This window comes from Rousettus aegyptiacus, unplaced genomic scaffold (genome assembly GCF_014176215.1).
Source record: "Rousettus aegyptiacus isolate mRouAeg1 unplaced genomic scaffold, mRouAeg1.p scaffold_m13_p_13, whole genome shotgun sequence".
NCBI classification, from domain to species: Eukaryota; Metazoa; Chordata; class Mammalia; order Chiroptera; family Pteropodidae; genus Rousettus; species Rousettus aegyptiacus.
In genome coordinates, this window is record NW_023416288.1 from 48,715,367 (window position 1) to 48,734,428 (window position 19,062).

The 19,062-nt window shown below is 44.8% G+C and overlaps 1 protein-coding gene and 1 pseudogene across 13 annotated transcripts in view; one reads left to right on the top strand and one right to left on the bottom strand.

The window, feature by feature from the left end:
- Positions 1-19,062, top strand: part of KMT2C (lysine methyltransferase 2C) — a 194,036-nt gene that overhangs the window by 2,017 nt on the left and 172,957 nt on the right. The gene's annotated exons all lie outside the window — the stretch shown is intronic.
- On the bottom strand, positions 10,583-10,701 carry LOC118611225 (annotated as a pseudogene).

Consider the following 19,062-nt stretch of genomic DNA (forward strand, 5'->3'; position numbering starts at 1 on the left):
TTTTGGGTGCATCAGAAGAAAGGTTGATTTGGGGGTAATTACCACTTTATTATTTTAATTTTTGCCTTCTATTATGAGTGAAGAGAAAGGTAGCCTATTGAGAAGTTTAAAAATTTCTACAGAATACACAAATCTAACAGTATTTAAAAAAAATCAACATTTTGGAAAACGTTTAGAACGGCTCTAAGTCTTAAGAGAGTTCTTTTTTTAGCTTTGAAAACCAGCACAGCATTCTTTATAAGAAACTAATTTAATAGTAACTTTGATGGTTTCAAGCTTTTTAGTGAATTCTTTAAAATTAGGTGTGTTTTCTGTAGGTGACGGCATTTCTAACTGTTTTAGAGACATGTAAATTTAAACTAATAAGTGAAATGAAAACAAAGAAGGGTTTTTAGTTGGGGACCTCTACATGTTTATTAGGGTACAGCAGAAAAGACCCTGTATTTAGTCGAGTGGTGAAGAAAGTGAAACTGGTATGCAGCAAATGTAAATTGGGTTAGTAAATGCTAAAATTATTTTTGAATTATGTAAGAAATCAAAATTAATATTCTTTGTGAAATGCATGGAGATAAAAGTTTTAAAATTGTCACCATTATTTAGATGGTTACTAAGTGGGTTTTATGCTGGAGAAGATAGATGCATTATGACACTATTTTTTTTTTTAGAAGTAGATTTGTGTATTTGTCTTTGGATTTTTTTAAAAAAGGTAACCGTGCATGGCTAATTATGCTTTCTTTGAATTTTTCCTAATTAGGTAAATGAAACATTTTTTTAAAATTTATAATGTTAATTTTTATATTTGGTCAAATTAGAAAGCATAGGTTGTGTAGTTACCGGTCTTTCATTGACTCTTATGGCTTTGAAATTATGTTTATTACCTAAAATCAGGAATTTTGAACTGAAGTTATTGATCTCGGAGGAAGAGTTTGAAAAGTAGATATATAACCAGGGATTTCCTGTAGTACAAATGTCAGATGGAACCGTGAAATTAATATTTGTCTACAACTTAGCAGGAAAGACCGTCCAATTATTTGGTTGTTTGGAGCAGCTCGTGGTTGCTATCAGCGGCACACGTCTTCCCTTTGGCGAAGATGCTCTTGTCACAGGGTAGGCACGTTCGGGACTCCTAATCACTTCTGTAGTGTCAAGGAAACTTCCTGAAGCTTTCAGTTTTCTTCCTTAGAATATGTATTCACGTTACTAAATTTGGAAACCAAAGAAACGTTCTGCCATATTTCTTAACAAGTCAGCAACGTTGACATTCGGGATGGGGTGGGCGTGGGGTGGGCATTGGGTGGCGCAGAAGCCCCAGGTGGGAGAGGACTTCTGAGGCGCTATCCTTGGCCCCTTTTGAATAAACTCTTTGCACCTTGCACCACTCCCTTTTTTCAGGGAACAATTACTGTCATTATAAGGCCACCTTGAGCATTATTGCTGTAGACAAATTAGGTACAACCAATGGTGTCACACAAGGGATCAGCAAAAAATGGCTGTGCTGCAGGTGGCTGTTGCTGGTCTATATTTGTAAGGCCCCTCCTCCAGCAGATTTTCTCATTTCCATAGCTGTGAACTTGAAATTGGTGATTTAAAAAACGCTAGTGCCCTGTAATACATGCAGTTTAATAAAATGAGTTTATAGTTGAGAGATATCACTATTAATGTATACTTTCAAATAATGCAGATTTGTAGTTTTATGATAGTAATTCTTTTTATTTTTCAAGAAATCAGAAAAATGGCAATTCTCGGTAATTATTGATCCCTGGCACTTAATGGGCACTGAAATGTTTTCATTAACTTGAAAAGATGGTCCAGGAATGGCACCTCTCTTACCTGTTAGGCGGTGGTCTGCATCCTGACCTCACGGGAGCCAGCCGTCGTCCTGGTCCTGTTTGTCTTATTCATGGAATCTCTAGTCTTGGAGAATATGATGTTTTTAGTCAAATGTACAATTTTATATTCAGCATATTGGTTATTAATATGTAAACTTGATAAACTTGGATTTCCATGTAAATTTAAAAGTATCAAAACAGTTTACTTTCTCATTTTGATAATAGTGATTCAGTACATTTTCCTATTATCTCAGTGAATTCTAACATGCCAGATTTGTAGTTTGTTTGCAGAGGGACAGGACACACTGCTGGACCCTTTACCTTCTCCCCACCTTTTTGCAAAACTGCGCCCTCTCCCCCAGGCATGGTCAGATTTCCTTGGGGCAGATGGTGCTTGCCCAGCCTTGTATCCTAGAGCCCCTGAGAGTCACGGCTGAGGGCCTTCCCTGGAACCTCGCCGACCTTCCAAAATGAAAAGGGCCCGTTTTTGGTTGTGGAGAACATGGGACGCTCTTCGTGTGCTTGCCCCTTGGGAGATGGGAGGTGCCCTTGGTAGGAACTGATAGTCTTTAATCTGCCATCTGTTGGGACAGAACATCATTTTTAGCAGATATGAGAAACTTTCCAGTCACTGTGTGTGTCTGTGTGTCTCTCTTTTTTCTTGATCGTTTTGGCCCATCTTTTAATTTCAACAGGTTGATTAATAATACCTTTCTCTTGAAAAATTTTCCTTATTATGTTTGTGCTTGAGTGGCTATTTCCAGCACCTGTGGCAGTGTGAGTTGCAGAAGTTAGCCGGCCGGCGCATAAATGCAGGCTCGTGGTTAGCGTAGACCGATCTTGAATTTGTCATTGGAAGTGTCAGTCTCTCTGTTTGCAGAACTTGAAGGACTTAAGAACATGAGTTAAGAGAAGCAGGAATGACACAGCTCTTTTTGTACTTTCCCTAGAAAAAGCCTCATGTAAAAGATAGGAAAATTGTGTCTTTGCTTTTGCTGTTAATTTTGTCACAGTAACTACGTATGGCGCACAAAGGCCGAAATTGTATAAGTCTGAGACATTCTCTCCTGCAACCTGTGAGCTCTTTCATTTGGCACTTGCCATTCGAAGAGCGTGTGTAGCATGCGGGGGTGGACAGCGAGCTCTGGCGGGAGGTGTCCTGTGGCCGAGAAGGGTCCACAGAGATGCAGAGGAAGCAGAACCTGAGTTACACCTTGAAGGATCTCTAGGATCTAGCCAAGTAGAGTGAGAAGGAAGTGAGGCGTGTCAGGTAGTTCTGGGAATGAAATGTTTGAGGAGGGAAGTGTTAACAGTGTTTTTTCTTGGGCTGTGACTAGGACAGGGAGCTTAATGTGGGGGTCGGTGCCAAGCTGTGAAGATCTTTGACCATCAGGCTAATGACTTCAGGCTTTATAGTCCTGGGGTTATAATTTGTTTACAGGGACCAGGTAGGTAACTTAAATGACTTGCGAGCAGCTTGTAAGGTTCTGAATGACAGCGGACACTTAAGGCCTTTGATTGAGGAGATTGGCGAGTCCTGGGGATCTTCGAGCTTTGCCTGGGTGCAGCTGTAGACAGTTGAAGCTGATGGGTGCCATGGGAGACGTTTCTGGATACTCTGGTTTTCCAACAAAGGCCAAGAGCTTGGAGCTTCCTGTGAAATCTCTTGATTTTTTAAGTCTTTATTCACAAGCTCTCTGACACCGTTTGGGACCACACCTTGTGGGCTTGGTTTGGGCTGCAGGCCCTTAGCGTCTTCTTGCCGCTCAAGTTATTTTATTTTGTAAATTAAGGCAATAAAAGCAGATATTTGCAGTCTTCCTGAGGACAGAGCGTTGCCAACTTAGTCTTCCGTGTAGCATCTCGCACAGCCAGGTGTAGGTACTTTGTACTTGGTGATTGGGCAATAGCCGTTTTGGGAAATCCACGCTGGTGCTGAATGACGGAGAGAGGAGTCACCTGGAGGCCGAGGGAACAGGCTGTTGCAGTAGTCGGCGTGAGGCGAACCGAGGCAGAAGGTAGATGGGGTCGTGTGAGGCTTCAGTCAGTGCAGAGGAGGAATTTTAACGTTCTTGGCAGAGATGTCTAGAGCATAGAAATATCTAGAAGTGTTGGAGATGTGGGATTGGAGTTGAGGACTTAGATTAGGATAGGCGATTAAATCTGTGGTTTACCAGAAATCGCCGAGAATATGCAGAGTGTGGAAAATAGTAAAAGGGTTAGTACGCTTACTTACCTTTTGGAGGTGGGGGTGGGGAGGGGACCAAGAAAGTCCCCAAACATGAGAGAGGAAGCCAGACCGAAGTCCCAGCACCGGGCGACAAGTGCACGTGTGTCTGCAAGATGCTCGTGGCAGCAGAGGAGAGTCAGAGGGAGGTCTGCAGCAGCAGCACGCCCGTCGGCGGACTTGAGGAAAAACTTCCCAAGAGTTGCAAAGCAGTAAGTTTAGTACTATTTTGTAAAAAGCACACAAAACCAAACTATGTATGTATGTCGTGCATAAAAAATGATTTGGAAGGATACGTAATCAACACTAATACTTCTGGGGAGTGTATCTTTTGTAGCTACATTATGCAGTTTTTAAAAAGCCAGTACAGTTGACTTGAGCAGCGTGGGGGTTAGGGGTGCCAACCCCCTGTGCGGTCAAAATCTGTATAACTTTTGACTCCCCCCCCCCAAACTTTACTAATAGCCTACTGTTGACCAGAAGCCTCACTAGTAACACGTATTTCGTTTGTTATGTATAGCATAGTATACTCTCTATTAAAATAAATTAGAGAAAAGAAATTGTTAATAAGAATATCATAAGAGAAAATACATTTACAGTATTTATCGAGAAAACCTGGTATAAGTAGACCCGCACCATTCAAACCCGTGTTGTTCAAGGGTCAACTGTAATTTAAAACCGTAGGCTTGTTTCACAAATAAGAGGACCTCACGGATCCCGGGGCTAAGATTTGCCTGAATTCAAATCCTGGTCCCACGATTTGGGGATTTACTTTTTTGTGCTCTACTTGCCCAGTCTGTGAAGTGGGCATGCTAAGTAGCACACCTGGCTTAGAATTGTTGTGAATTTGTGTATGTGTAGAATTTAGTCTGGCATAAACTAAGTGCTATTAAGAGGTGCTGCTACAGGAATTCGCTGTTATTGTTAATGCCACTATCATCAGTTATCAATCAAACGTTTGCCTAATGTCACAGAACTCATTAGTTACAGACATGTGATGAGGTAGCAAACATACTCTAAAAATGCCGTGGCATAAAATAATGTAAATAATGTAGTTATGGGGGGTGTGGGGGGAGACAGTAAGGATGGCCTTTTTATACAGCTGTCCTTAGTAAAGAGAAAAAGGGGAAAGATAAATCTCTGTAGAACGCGTCTTCCGTGAGCCACGCAGAAACAAGCGGAGTGATTCTCCAGAAGCTGCACGGGTAGTAATGTCATTACAGACTCTTTTCAGAATTTTTTGCTATCCAAACTTGTGACTGTGTCATAGTGATCTTCTAGAGGGTTCTCTAAATGAGACTTATTATGAAATGGTTTTGAGATGATTTCTTACGTCTTATGCTGAGTCATGTTTAATCTATATACCCCAGTGTACCACACTTACATCGGAAGCAACATAGTTGATGGTCATAGTGGAGTCTGTGTGTTTTGTTCCTAATTCCAATTTTTAGTGGAGCCTCGCCAAAAAAAAACCTAATTTCCTGACCTTTGGGATCCTGATAACATGTACCGTGTACTTGGAGTAAGCACCCAGTTACATATAAAATAACAACCTGCAACGCATTAAGGAATAACTATATTTTTCACCTTAAGGCTTTCATCACTGAATTGTTCTAGCAGAGTGGAAGCATTTGGGAACTGTGACGGCCATGTTTTTCTCGCATCAGACATATGCACTTAGAGTTATAGATGTTAAAACTAGATGAGAATCCGAGAACATTTAGTTTGACCCTCACTTCATGGACAGCTGAGCCCTAGAGAGGTTATAGCATGCTAGAGGTCACATGTTAAGGTGTTAGGTAAATAAAAGGGGGATGGTGTTCTATCATATCGGGGACCCCCAGGGAGCCATGGCTGCGGGAGTCATGCTGTTGCGTAGTCCCGTCCCCACGTATCTTGGAGAGCTCTGTGACTCACTTTAACGAGTGAAATGCAGCAAAAATGACAGGGTGCCAGTTTGGGCCTTAGTTTTAAGAAGGCCTGGGACTCACACTTGTGCATGCTTGGGAGCCCGGAGTCGCTGTGCAGGCAGCTGGGTGGTACCCTGCTGCTGAGGCCCTGTGGCTGGGGTGGGGGTAGGGGGAAGGCGGGTTCTGAGATGCCATGGAAAGAGATGCACAGGGACCCCAGTGTCCCCGCCGAGCTCACCTCCGGGCAGGCCTGCCTGAGGAGTGCAGCTGGGGAGCTGGCCAGCTGAGCCCGGCCAGGTTACAGTTACGGATAAGTAAAATGGTGTTGTTTTAATCTGGCAAGATTCCGTGGTGGTTTGTCATCTAGCAATACAAAGGGGAAGCAGGTGGTTTTGTGAATTAAGGGACTGTTAGGAACAAAAACTCTTTGAGACACGAATGATAAAAATCATTGTTTTCCAACTTCTTTTCCCAGGATAGTTCAACGATGCCGCCCCCTCTCACCTGCCCCTCATTTTACTAAAGTGTTTTAAAACAGTGATGGAGTTTCATTACTGGGGAACTTAAATGATACTTAAAAATGTAGTTGTCAACAGTGGATTGGGCTATATAATTAGATATACATAATGGAAAGAAAACAATTATGAATATTAATCTTCAAATAGGTGCGATTTTACTTTTTGGACTTACACAGAGACTTTGTGTGTATTCGGCGTGTCATGGACTCTTGTCAGGATGCTTGGGTTCTGTTCCTGGGCCTTGACTGGGTTTATCTTTGTGGTGGGAAAACGCTAAAGTAAAAGCGACTTGAATAGGAGTGTTTATTTGTCTCACATCAAAACCTGGAGGGCAGGCAGGCACGCACGCGGGCACGCCACTGAAGGTCATCAGGGCCTTCACCTGTTTGTGTCACTGCTCAGATGTTTCCAGGATGTGGCTTTTGCCATCAGATTTCATGATGGCCACTAGGGTCTGGTCCCTTAGCTGAGTACGTTGCTGCCTAGAGTAGGTCGCTGAGGGTGGGGGTGGACGGTGCATGAGCAGCCAGCGGTCCTCACCACCTCGAGCGACCGGTGTCCCTCCTTCGGCCGGTTAAGAACGGTGATATGGGACCACTTGGCTTGGCGGATAGATTTCGTTTTGAGGGCCCGCCCCAGGTGACTGGTTGGGACTGCTGTAGTGCTCTGTTGCACCCAGGTCCCCAGATTTTGACTTGAGCAGGGCGAGGAAGTAGTAGAGGCAGGTGTTTGGGGATAAATATGGGAGTGAACGGGTGCTGTCATTCATATGCTGCCCTGCCCGCCTCAGCCTTTTCTATGTGGTTACTTAAGTGCTGAAACCTTCTCATTAAACATATTTGACTATTTTGCTAACCTTTGGACTTTTTTTTTAACTTTTAAAAAAATCTTAAAATTCATTCCATTCTTAAAAAGTTTCTGATAAGCCCAAGTCCCCAGTCCGAGCAGCGCATCCTCACAGTTAGGGCCGCGGGTGGCGTGGAGAAGAGCCCTGCTCCCTTCACCGGCTTCAGAGTATTCGGAGCACAGCACGCTGGGCTCACAAGCGGCAGGGTTCTCGGTGGCCCGAGGCGACGCGTTTGTTTCTTGCCAGTGCCGCATGCGCATCTCATCGCGGGCTGGTGCGCGGCTCTGCCACACGCACGCGCGGCTGGGGGAGGCACCGCGGCCCTTCCGCAGGGACGGACGCAGGAAGCTCGGGCCAGGCTGTGCTCTGGCTCCTGCAGGCTCCAGCAGCGGCACGTGTCAGTCCTGTTCACATCTCATTGGTCCGAAAAAGTCACGTGGTAGCGCCAGGCTCCAGGATTGGCACGTGTCCGTCCTGTTCACATCTCATTGGCTCGAGAAAGTCACGTGGTAGCGCCCGACTTTAAAGGAGCAGGAAAGGGAAATCCTCTTTCTGGAGGGTGAGCTGGAACCATATGGTGAAGAGCACGAATGAACATCATACAGGGCGGCGTTTGTTTTAGTCCAAATAGTCATATTTGTCTTTGGAGGATGTTTCCTTACCTGTAATTGAATACGACCATCTGGTAGACTGTTGTGCTACAACGTATAAATTAAGGGATGTGTTTCATACTCCTGTGCAACATAAAAACATTTTCCAGAGGCAGAAATAACACAGGAGGCACAGGGCTTGCATTCTTTCTCTGACGTGGCTCATGTGTTCTTCCTTTCTCCCACCCACACAAAAGGGGAGGGATCAAGTACTGAAATCGCTTGTGGAAGGTGGGTGAGATGATAGTGACTTAAAGGCTTTTATTTTTTCCAAAGTCAGTTCTTCAAGCGTGTTTCATCCTCAGTCTGGGTTACGCTGCCTCTTTGCTCCCCACCGATCGCCCAAGGAGGGTGTGAGCGAGCACCCACTGCTCTGTGTCCTGTAGAAACCCCGGAGTGAGATGTGCACTTTGGCCTGGGTGTCTGCCAGGTCAGCGCGGACTGTGGTGCAACCCCGTAACCCTGCCAAGGGCCGTTCGCGGCATGCCCGGGGAGCTCGGAGGAGGAGGAGGTCGAGGCAGGGGGATTGAGAAAAGAAAACATCCGAGTTGAGTCTCGAAGAATTAAATTAATGAAAGAATTGAGGGGTGAGGGGGTGGTGAGGAACTTGTACATGCCATCATGGTGTAGGCCCTCGGCACTGGCCAGAGTCATCGCGTTTGACTTTGAACAGTCACTTGCAGTTGAATCATTAGTTTCAGTTCTACAGATGACAGAGCCGAGTTTCAAGAAGATCATTTGGTGCTTGGCTGGCGAGTGACTTGATTCAGGGTCTGAATCCAGCTGCGTCTGACTCTGGCCTCTGCTTTTTAAGAAATTCCAGTTCAGCCTTCAGCTCTGCGATGAGAAAGGTCCGAGGAGCTGATGTGTTATTCTGTGTGGTGATTATAGCTGGCGACACTGTTATGTAATTGAAAGTTGCCGAGAGAGAAGAAGTTAAAGTTTCTCACAAAAAAGAGAAACATGTGACGTGATGGGATGTATCAACTAACTCGATGGGCAGATTCCTCTCACGGCGTATATGTACGTCCATCCAAACGCCTACGATCGTATGTGTCAGTCATGCCCCAGAAAAGACCAAAAAAAGAAAAAAAAAATGCTCACGCACACATGGAGGAGAAAATTGCAATCCAGGACGCGAGAGAGAGGGAAAGTAAGTTGGGAATTTTGGTTTTGCTGGAGGCCACAAGGAGCCATTGGAGATTGTGAACCGGAGAGTAACTCAATCTCGGTTAGGAGGAGAACCTGGGCAACAGCTGGGAGGTGACACGAGGGGGTGTGCACCCCACTTGTGTCCCGCGTTGCAGGCCCGGAGTGAGAAGCCAGCCCGATTTGCCACGTTCCTTCCCGTCGGTGGCTCGCACTGGCCCATCCTTCATTTCCACGTCGCCCACCCCCAGAATGGGCAGGAGCCTCACGGCCGCCCCCGCCAGCATCTCCAGTGTGTGGATTAGGAAATGCGGCGCCGCCGGTGAGTTCGACACCTGCGCCCACGCTTTCGGGTCGGGAGATGGCGGCCTTTGCCAGTAACCGGTGCTTGTCCAGGGTCCTGTGACCTGCCCACCAGACGTTAGACCCGTGCCAGGAAGACGGCTCCGTGTGCTGTCCGTCTGCGGTGTCGCCCGTGTCACCTGAAGGTTTCTCGGTTGCTGTGCAGTCTCGCCTTGTATGGACGGCACCCACTTTGGCTTATCACTTTTCCGGGGGTGGCATTTGGGTCGTTGCCAGTGTTCTGTCTACTGCGAAGGATGCCACTGTGAACATTTGCTTACGTGTCTGTGGACGAAGGTTTCCATTTCTCAGGGTAGGTCCTTTGCAGGTGTCCGTCCTCATTAGCAAGGTGTGAAGTTGCACATCCTTGCTGTCGCTTGGCCTCGTCCATGTTTGGTTTTAGCGATTCTCGTGGGTGTGTAGTGATATCTCATTGTGGTTTTACTTGGCCTTTCCCTAATGGTTTCTGATATGGAGCATCTTTCCAAGTGCTTATTTACCATTTCTGTATCTCATTTGGTGAAATACCAGTTCAGATCTTTCCCATTTTTGTGTAGGGGGAGGGCTGTGTCTTATTTTTGAGTCACAAGCGTTCTTTATACACATGTGTCTGTAATAGACTCTTTTTAGAGCAGTTTTGGATTCACAGCAAAATCAAAGGAAGGTACAGGGATTTCCCACCTCCCCACCCTGCCCCCACACACGCAGAGCTCCCCCCCCTCCCGTCGTCAGCATCCTCGACTGGAGGGGTGCCTTCCTCACAGCTGACGAACCGGCCTGGCGCATCATTGTCACCCAGAGCCTGTAGTTACCTTGGGGGCCCTCGTGGTGGTGTACGTTCTGAGGGTTTTGCCAAAAGTATAATCACATGTATCCATCACTATAATATACAGAATAGTTTCACCGCCCAAAAAATTCTCTGTGCTCCAACTCCTAACCCCTGGCAACCACTGCATTTTTTTTTTTTTTTTTTTTTACTATCTCTGTAGTTTGCCTTCATTATATATTTTTGATTTTTATTTATTTATTTTTTAGAAGAGGCAACCTTCGCTTGACCTCACAGATTGCAAGGACCTTGTCAGCTTACCATCTCTTATTTTTTATTTTTTACTCCTGCAGCACTTGGTCGTCCTAGGTGGTCTCCCATCCAAGTACTAACCGGGCCTAGCCCTGGTTAGCGTCCGAGATCAGACAGGATCGGGCTTGTTCAGGGTGACATGGCCGCAGACTTATTTATATATTTTCGAAACAAATCCTTTATAAGTTACATGTTTTGCAGGTATTTTTTTCTGGTCTCTGGCTTATTTTTAGTTTTTGATAGTGTTTTTTGAAATGCTGACATTTCTAATTTTAGTGGTCCAATTTATCTTTTTTTTTCCCCTTATGGATTGTACTTTTTGTATCATATGTAAGAGCTCTTTGCCTAATCCAAGATTGGAAAGATCAGTGTGTACTTCTAGAAGATTTTGCAGTGTTAAGTTTTGAGTTATTGATATGTGTTTTGAGTTAATTTTTGTATGTGGAGTGAGATAAGGTCTAAGTTAATTAATTTGCGTGTGAAAATAAAATTGTTCCGGCATCATGTGTTGAAAAGGCCATCCTTTCTTCATTGAATTGTCATGGCGTCTTTGTTGAAAAATCACCTGGTCATCAGCATGTGGGTTTCTGTATGGAAACTTCTGTTCCATGTATCTGGTTGTCTGTCCTTAGCCAGTGCTACATTGTCTTACTATAGGCTTACCGTAGTCAGGTAGTATAGTTCCCACAATTTTGTTCTTCTCTAGAATTGTTTTACCTATTATAGATCTTTGCATTTCCGTACAAATTTTAGGGTCAGCTTGCCAGTTTCTACCAAAAAAAAAACTATTGGAATTTTGACAGGGATCACATTGAATGTGCAGATCAGTTTTGAGAGGATCGATACCTTATTATTCCAGCACATGAAATCATATATCTCTTTATTTTGGTCTTTAATTTCTTTCAGCAATATTTTATAATTTTCAGTGTACAGGTCTCGGGGGATTTTTTTGTTGTTGAATTTATCCTGAAGTATTCTTTTTGATGCTGTCTATGAGATTTTTAAAAAGTTTCATTTATAAATTGTTGGTGGTCTGTGGAAACCCAGGTGATACTTTTTAAAGATGATGAGGCCGCCATGATTTGGGAACTTTCGGTCCGCAGTGGGGCTCAGCTCCTGAGTAGTGTTGATTTTTGCATGTCGGTCTCGTAGTCTGTTCTCGTGCTAAATTCACTTCTCAGTTTTGGTATTTTTTGTAGGTTTTTTGGGAACTTTAGCGACTTTTTTTGTAGATTCTTCAGGACCTTCTGCGTCCAAACAAGTAGCTTCTAACTGATCAGATGCTTACCTTAAAAATCTCAAACCCAGCTTGACCCCGGGTCAAACGTCCAGGGCTCCTGCCCCACCCCTGAGGCCCTTCAGGCCTTTTCCTGAGATGGGCGCCAAGCAGAGGCGGATCTTTTCTCTCGGACTCAGGCGAAGGTTAAACGGAAAGACAGATTAGTGAGCGGGGAATGATCGCAGTGCTTTACTGTGAGGAGCTTGAGAAGCAGCGGAGCCGTGACGTCGAGCACGTGCCTCCTGCCCGATGGGATGTCGCATCTCTGTCGTGAGAATTAAACAAACGCGCGGGCGGGAAGCGCTCGCCGTGGTGGCCGCACCACGAGCGCGTTGATCATTCCGGAAGCATCGACCGGGCCGGCTTTCGGCAGGGGCGCAGGGAGGACCCACCGCCTGGCTGCCTGGCGTCAGGTCGGCACGGGTGAGTTTAATGGGTCTTGGGGGTTTCTCAGTCATTCGGGGGCTAAAGGTCTCTGGATACAGCCCCACTTTCCGCCGAGGAATGTGTACGGGAGTACGCCGTGCAAATTCAACGTGATTTAAAGGAGAGGAGTCAGAGATTCCCCCGAAGCTTCTCCACATGTGTTGTGGGGGTTCGTGGCCCCCAGAATAAGGACTTTCCCTCTAAAACGACCCGCTCCCTGCAGGACACCCCGGAACGAGGCGGGGCGGAGGCCGAGTCCTCAGCGGCGGCCCCGGGGACTCTTCCGGCCCGGACACCCGCCACCCGCGAGCTGCCGCCTGGGGCGTTTCCCAGGGCTCGGCTGTCCCCAGAAGGCGCGCGGACCCCAATCCGCCCCAAGCTGTCCTTAGGTAAACTTCACAAACTCTGGTACTCCAGGTATAGCTAAGAAGCCAGGACTTGGCCGGACCGTGGGCCGCGGCGCCGAGGGGGCCCCCTGCGCTCAGGCTCGGGTCTCGGGGCGGCGGTGGGCCGGGGCGTCGCGCTCGCGCTCTGATTTATTTCATTTTCCGCGCTTCGATGTAGTAAAGGGTGGTTAGGTGACCGTCTCAGCAACCTCCTCGCTTTCTGCTGCTGGCCTCGTCCTCTGCTTTTGTTCTCCCTTTGTCGTCCTGAACCGCTGTGTCCTGCGGCCCGGGCTCCCCGGGGCAGGGCGGACCTGGGCTGGCGCGAGGCGCTGGGCGGGCAGGCGAGGCGGCGGCCGCGCGGGTGACAGCGGCCCTGCCGGCCTTCGCACCTGCTGGCGGGCCCGTGGCGGTGATGCGGAGTGCAGAACTCGGGGCTCATTTCACGTTCGAAGGGGTCTCTTCAGGCTCCTCTCTTTGCCAGAATTCCGTGTCGGACCTTTGTTCACGGTGCCTCGTCCTGTTCCCAGTCGAGTATGTTCGAAAACTAATCCAGTTTATGGTGACTTTTTCCTACCTATGTCATTCAGAGGCCGCTGTGAAATGTAGCCATTTTCTTTCAAAGTCTTAGGGCTCATGGGATAGGTCGGCATTTACGTGAGCTTCGGTTAAAATAGAACTTGTTTAGTTTAAAATTAGCGTGGCTGGGATTGTATTATACAGTTCTTTACTAAAGTTTTTGAAATATAGCTAGATTATCTTTCTGCTTAATAAAACATGTCACAACATTGTCTTGAATTTTTTCTGCTATCATGTAACCTGTGGATTTCTAATGTAGAAATCTGTTATTGATTTCAATCACTCGAATTTTATTTAAAATTACACTTTTATTACAGAAAATGTGGAACCTGGAGAAAAAGAAATAAAAATTCACTTCTTTTCCCACCCCCCTAACATAGACACTGTCATTTCGATCTGTTTTCTTTCTGACTTTTTCCACATGCATACTGTTTTTATTATTTTAAATATGGTGTGTATGTGTATATATGTGTATATGTATTTTATAGCCTACTTTATCCTTTAATATGTAAAAGAAAGTTTCCATATTAATCTTCAAAATATTCTTGAAAGGAGCTTAATTTTCTATCAAAGTACAGTGACGTCAATGTTCCCCAAACACCCAGTTCCTCCACTTGCCTTAATAACATATACATACATATGTGTGCGTGCGTGTGTGTGTGTGTGTATATATATACACACACACACATATATATATATTTGCTTATGGCTTATCCCATGGAAAATGTTCTGCAGACATTTTTGTAGATAGTCGTGTTTATGTTTCGGATTGTTTTTATATGACAGATTTCCGCAGGCAGGGTCATTGGGTTAGAAGAAGAATTTTACGATTCTTGATGTATGTGTGGAGACGAGAGGCCTCTGCTCTCTGGTCGCTCGCTGGGCCTCAGACTCTGGCTCTGTCCGTCTCTGGTGGCTGGAGTCTGGAGAAGCCATTTAACCTCTCTGTGTGCTCACCTGCGAAATGGGGTTCATGATAAAATCTCTGCCGTAGGGTGATTGGGAGAAAGCAGGCCTTTAGGACAGTGCCTGTTGCTCAGTAAGTTTCTGTTAAATGCGAACTCTTGTTTTTATTACAGTTTTAAAAGGCTCCCTAGGAGGGCTGGATCAGACTATGATGTCAACAGCAATGTGTGTCAGGACAGTTCCCCTGAACTTTTGTTACGTGTGGTATTTTAAAACCTTTATCTGACTTCGTGTGAATTGCTCAGTCATGTTTTGTCCATAGTTTGTTGGGGGGGAGGACGTTCTCAACGTTTTCCATGTTATTTAAGCTCTTAATGTAACGCAGTAAGACATTTACTCTTAAGTATTTTGTCTCTTTTGTACATGAAATTATCCTTTGTGTAGTTAGGTTTTCCTCATTTCTCTTAAGTGCTTCCAGGTTTTATTCAATTCTTAGTAGAAAGAGAATTAAAAATATTAGTAGACTAGGATAACATTAGAATTTTTGACTTTCCGGAATGGCAAAACATTTGATCTTGTGCCCTTTTTCGTTCAGTCCTATGCTCTCTAATTCATAGGGCACAGTACTGGGAGGGAGGAGAAACTTCTTTTTTAAGTTTTAATCTTGTTCTTGGTTTTGTTTGTTTGAAACAACTCGGGACTGACTCTAATCCCTCTTCTCTTATCAAGGAAAACACTGAGACCTTAACTTACTTCAGGGCCTGGTGAAACGCGGTTACCGGTTTGGAGGCCCAGCTCGACCTGCCGCTGTAGTGCACAGTGGTCCTGTGTCTTTGTGTACGCTCACATGTCTCTTTCTCTTTCTCTCCTTCCTTGCCTTTTCTCCCTTCGCATTTGCGTTGGCCGCTGCCACAGAGTAGCTCCCGGCTTCCGCAGAGAGCTTGACTGCTTTGCTCCCGACGTGTCTGCAGCCTGCCTCGTGGGTGATATTTGGGATGTGAGCGGAAGTTGTGGGGAAGAGGGGGAACCCTGGAGTGGGTGAGGGGAAGCGATAAGTTCATGAAGGCCAATAGCACTTGGTGAATCTCCCTGCTGCCGCCGAGGCTGTCATGCAGAATAAGCCATTGTGCCGCATCTTAGCTCTTCCCTTTGGTGGAAGGGCACAAACCCAAAAGTGATTAAGTGAAGGAAGTTTATTAATTGATAATAATAGAAATGGTTTCTCCAAGTACAGTGTTTTTCTTAAATCTCATTAAGTGGTTTTCACCATTGGCATGTCATTGTGCTTTACATACACTTTCTAAGAGACTTTTGTAAATTTAATCTAATTACAGTAAAAATCTTGGGACTGAAACTTGTGTATAATTTTATTCATATTGGTAGCCAGTTACATTGCAGTGGAAATAATAACTAGAAACTTCGCATTGTCTTCTAAAAACTATTTAAAATAGTTTCATAGTTCATTATAGACAATTCTTTGGAATGACATTGTTTAATTTTGTCATAATAAAAGGATAGACTTCTGTTTTTCAGTTTTCTTCTGGCCTAAAAGCCTGGTCTTAACCCTCTCCTGGCCATCTGCATGCAGGCAGCATCTTTGTCGAAGGGCTGCTTTCTCGGTTAGGTCTTAAATCTTAACTCCTTTAGTTTTTTTTATTATGATTTTTAGTGGTGTTGCTATAACTTTACATCTGGAGATTATTGCATGGAGGAGGAGGAGGATCTATAATCAAGGTTCTGAGGATCTATAATCAAGGTTCTGAATTGATTTTGCAAGCTACCAAATCTGAAAAAGGAAATTTCTTGACCCCGGCTTCTGAGAAACATTCGAAATGAAGTCGTGAACTTGATTCCCGTTTATGCCGCTCCAACCCTGTGGGCCCCTCCCCAACGCACTGCCAGTCTTTCAACTGTATCTTTATTTAGAACTATGAATTCTCTGGTAACCTGGACCACTGTTAAGTTATCGTCTAAGCTAGGTTATTAGCACAATGACGTGGGCGACAGTTACATGTTACTCTTTATCTGTTCAGTGCCAGGAGTAGAGAACGCTCGGCCAGCCCGCTCCACAGAGGGTTAGGACGTTTGGGGAGAAGCAGACATGCTTGTTTATTGAGCAGGAGGGTAGTTCTCCATAATTACAGATGTTTGTTTTGAGGCTTGGAAAAGGTGGTTGAAATACTTATATTAAGAAAAGAGCATGATAAACATCTATAAATAAAAGAAGGAAGAAAAATTTGGCAGAAATGGTTACACAGCATCTTAAGTAGACTTTTTCATGAGAAATTCCTTTGTTCAGTGGGAAAGAAGGCTCCGGTTTGGGAGCGAGAGACCTGAGTTGGACACTTTGGGAGACTCGGAGACCAGGAGACCATTTCTGGTTGGTCGGTGTGTTGTGATCTCCTCCTCCAGATTGCTGAGAGAGGGTTTGGCGAGTTCCCGTTGCCAGAAGGTTTAGCATTGTGATGCAAAGGATGCAAAAAGTGTTGGCTTCCCCTTGTTCTTTATTCTCGGTTTCCACCAAACTTCACTAAGTGACCTGAGGGACTGAAGTGGACACTCTGCGACCAGCCGACCAGCCGTAGGGGCGGGTCGGGCGTGGCAGCCGTGGCGACGTCCCGGTCCGGGCTGGCAGCAGTCCACCCCGCCTCTTCCAGGCGCCCGCCACGCTGGGATCCACTTTCTTGGGTCGCGGCCCCCCCTCGCCGGCCGGGAGTGCGTGTCTGTGAGTGTGTCGGTGCTGGGTGTGTGTGGCCGGAGGTCCCCGGAGCCTCGGGACAGCTCAGCTCCCGAGCAGTGGAGTCCGGCTGGCAGGGCCTGGCCGGGAGCCACGAGCCCGGTGGCGGGGGTGGCCAGGGCTGGCCGGGGGAGCTGGAAGGGCTCTGAGCTCGCCACAGCGTCCCGTGCGGCGGGCGGCGAGGCCGATGCGAGCCGGGGGAGCGGTTTTCCTGGAGGCCCCGGGTACAGACGGGAGAAGTGACAGTGGGCGGAGCCGGCTCCCCAGACGCCCTGGGAAGAAGCTGTTTCTTGTCAGAGGATCGGGGCTTTGCATCTGGTTCCGGAGGGTGACTTGGCTTGGATTGTGACTGTTAAAAATAAATAGACAAAACTAACAGAAGCATTGCACTTCTGTGTCATGTGCTTACGTGTATTGAAGCGTGGAGTATGACAGCACCAGATGCTGTGATGTGCGTTTTTGTGGTGGAATCAAATCTAGGTTTGGAGAGAAGGGAAGAACAGGTCATCAGAAAAGTCTCAGATTCCGGATTCGGAAGTCGGCTGAAAGAAGAGGAATGGGAAGAATTAGTATCTTGACACCCCCGGCCCTTAGTTCTCAAGATTTTTTCACTTAGTTTATAAGTCATGTTATTAGCTATTCTAGAATAAGTTACCATTTTCATTCCAATTCTGTGTAAATTGTGTGTCTACGTAAGACTAGATAATGCTTCTATAAAATATTTAAATGATAAAAATTTAACACACTTTGAAATATTTATATAATTTGAAAACTGAAAAAACAATTTGTACTCCATTACAGGTTTGAGGATTTTCAACGTATTTCTTTGTGTGTGTTTAATTCCCAGTTGTAATTAGAAAATTTTTAAGAAGAAGTTATTTGGTTCCCTAACTAGCATTTGACATATCTCGAGATTCTGGTACTCTTAGACTTTAATTAGATTGGAAGAAATTTTTTAAAAAGTCTATTATGTAGCTCATGTGTTTTAGAGAATTTTTTTCAAGCTACGAGAAAAGCAGTTTGATAGATTAAATACATGTTCTCTTTCTCTTAAGTAAAACTACGATAATATGGGGTTAACTTCATTATGTTCACAAATAAATTCACTTAGACACATTTAATATTTAGATACATTTATATATTATATATAACATTTAATATGACCAGGTGGCATGTTATACTTTTTTCTTACAAAACCTCGAAGTACATGTTATGTATGATAAATGATCTCTTCTAGAATAATTTTTATTGCATATCGAAGTAGCAGTGTCTAATTTATAAGTAGAAATCTTTTTTAGCCCAGGGCATAAAATCCTTCTTGGCCGCCACTAAAATTAAAGTTAAAAAATACCGAAGGATATATTTTATTTTCTGTAAGGATCATTGATTTGGAAACATTGGATTCTAACAAGATAAACAAGATTAAATATTCGATAGTGTATATTTCAGAATAAACAGTTGTTGCTTCCAGTCTAAATGTTACATTTGTTATATAATGATTCTTGTTCTAGTTATATGGTTTCTTTGCGCACATTTTTAACGTCTAGACCCATAGAAAAATGGAAAGACTGATGCGAGGAAGCTGTGTCCTTTCTAAACTACTTACTGCTTTATTGACACTGAACCATTTTTCTTTTCTTTCTAAAGTGTCAAATCATGCAGTAGCTTCCTATATTTTAATTTGAGAGGAGTTTGGTAAATTATTTTTTAATGTTTCTTAGCTTTTTCTATTTCATGGGTAGTGGAAAAGTGGGTCTGTGACTTGACTGAAATATGGCGTGTGATGAATTCGTCTTGTGGTTCTCAGAGGCATTTGGCTCTTAAAGGTGAAGGGGGCTCCACACCGTTCTTACAGCGAACAGACGCGTCCATTCAAGCTGTTTAGCTGGAATTGGTGACACTTGTAACGTTAAAGAAAAATGCTGTCATCACATGGAAGCGTCCTCACAATGTAATTTGTATTTTGAAGAAATAAACCCCACTTTGTTTTTAGTTTTTTAAAAAAGGCTTCTATTTCTTGAGCAGAATATTGTTAAAATGGTGAACACCAGAAACCATCCTGCGCAGCATTGCCCGTCAGCCTTTCCCTACGCTGAAGGAGCTGCCACTTCCTACAGCGCAAACAAGACCGACAAAAACAAAAGCAAAACCAGATCAAAAAATCCTTTTTTCGGTGGGTGAAACTAATGGGTTGCTTAAGTT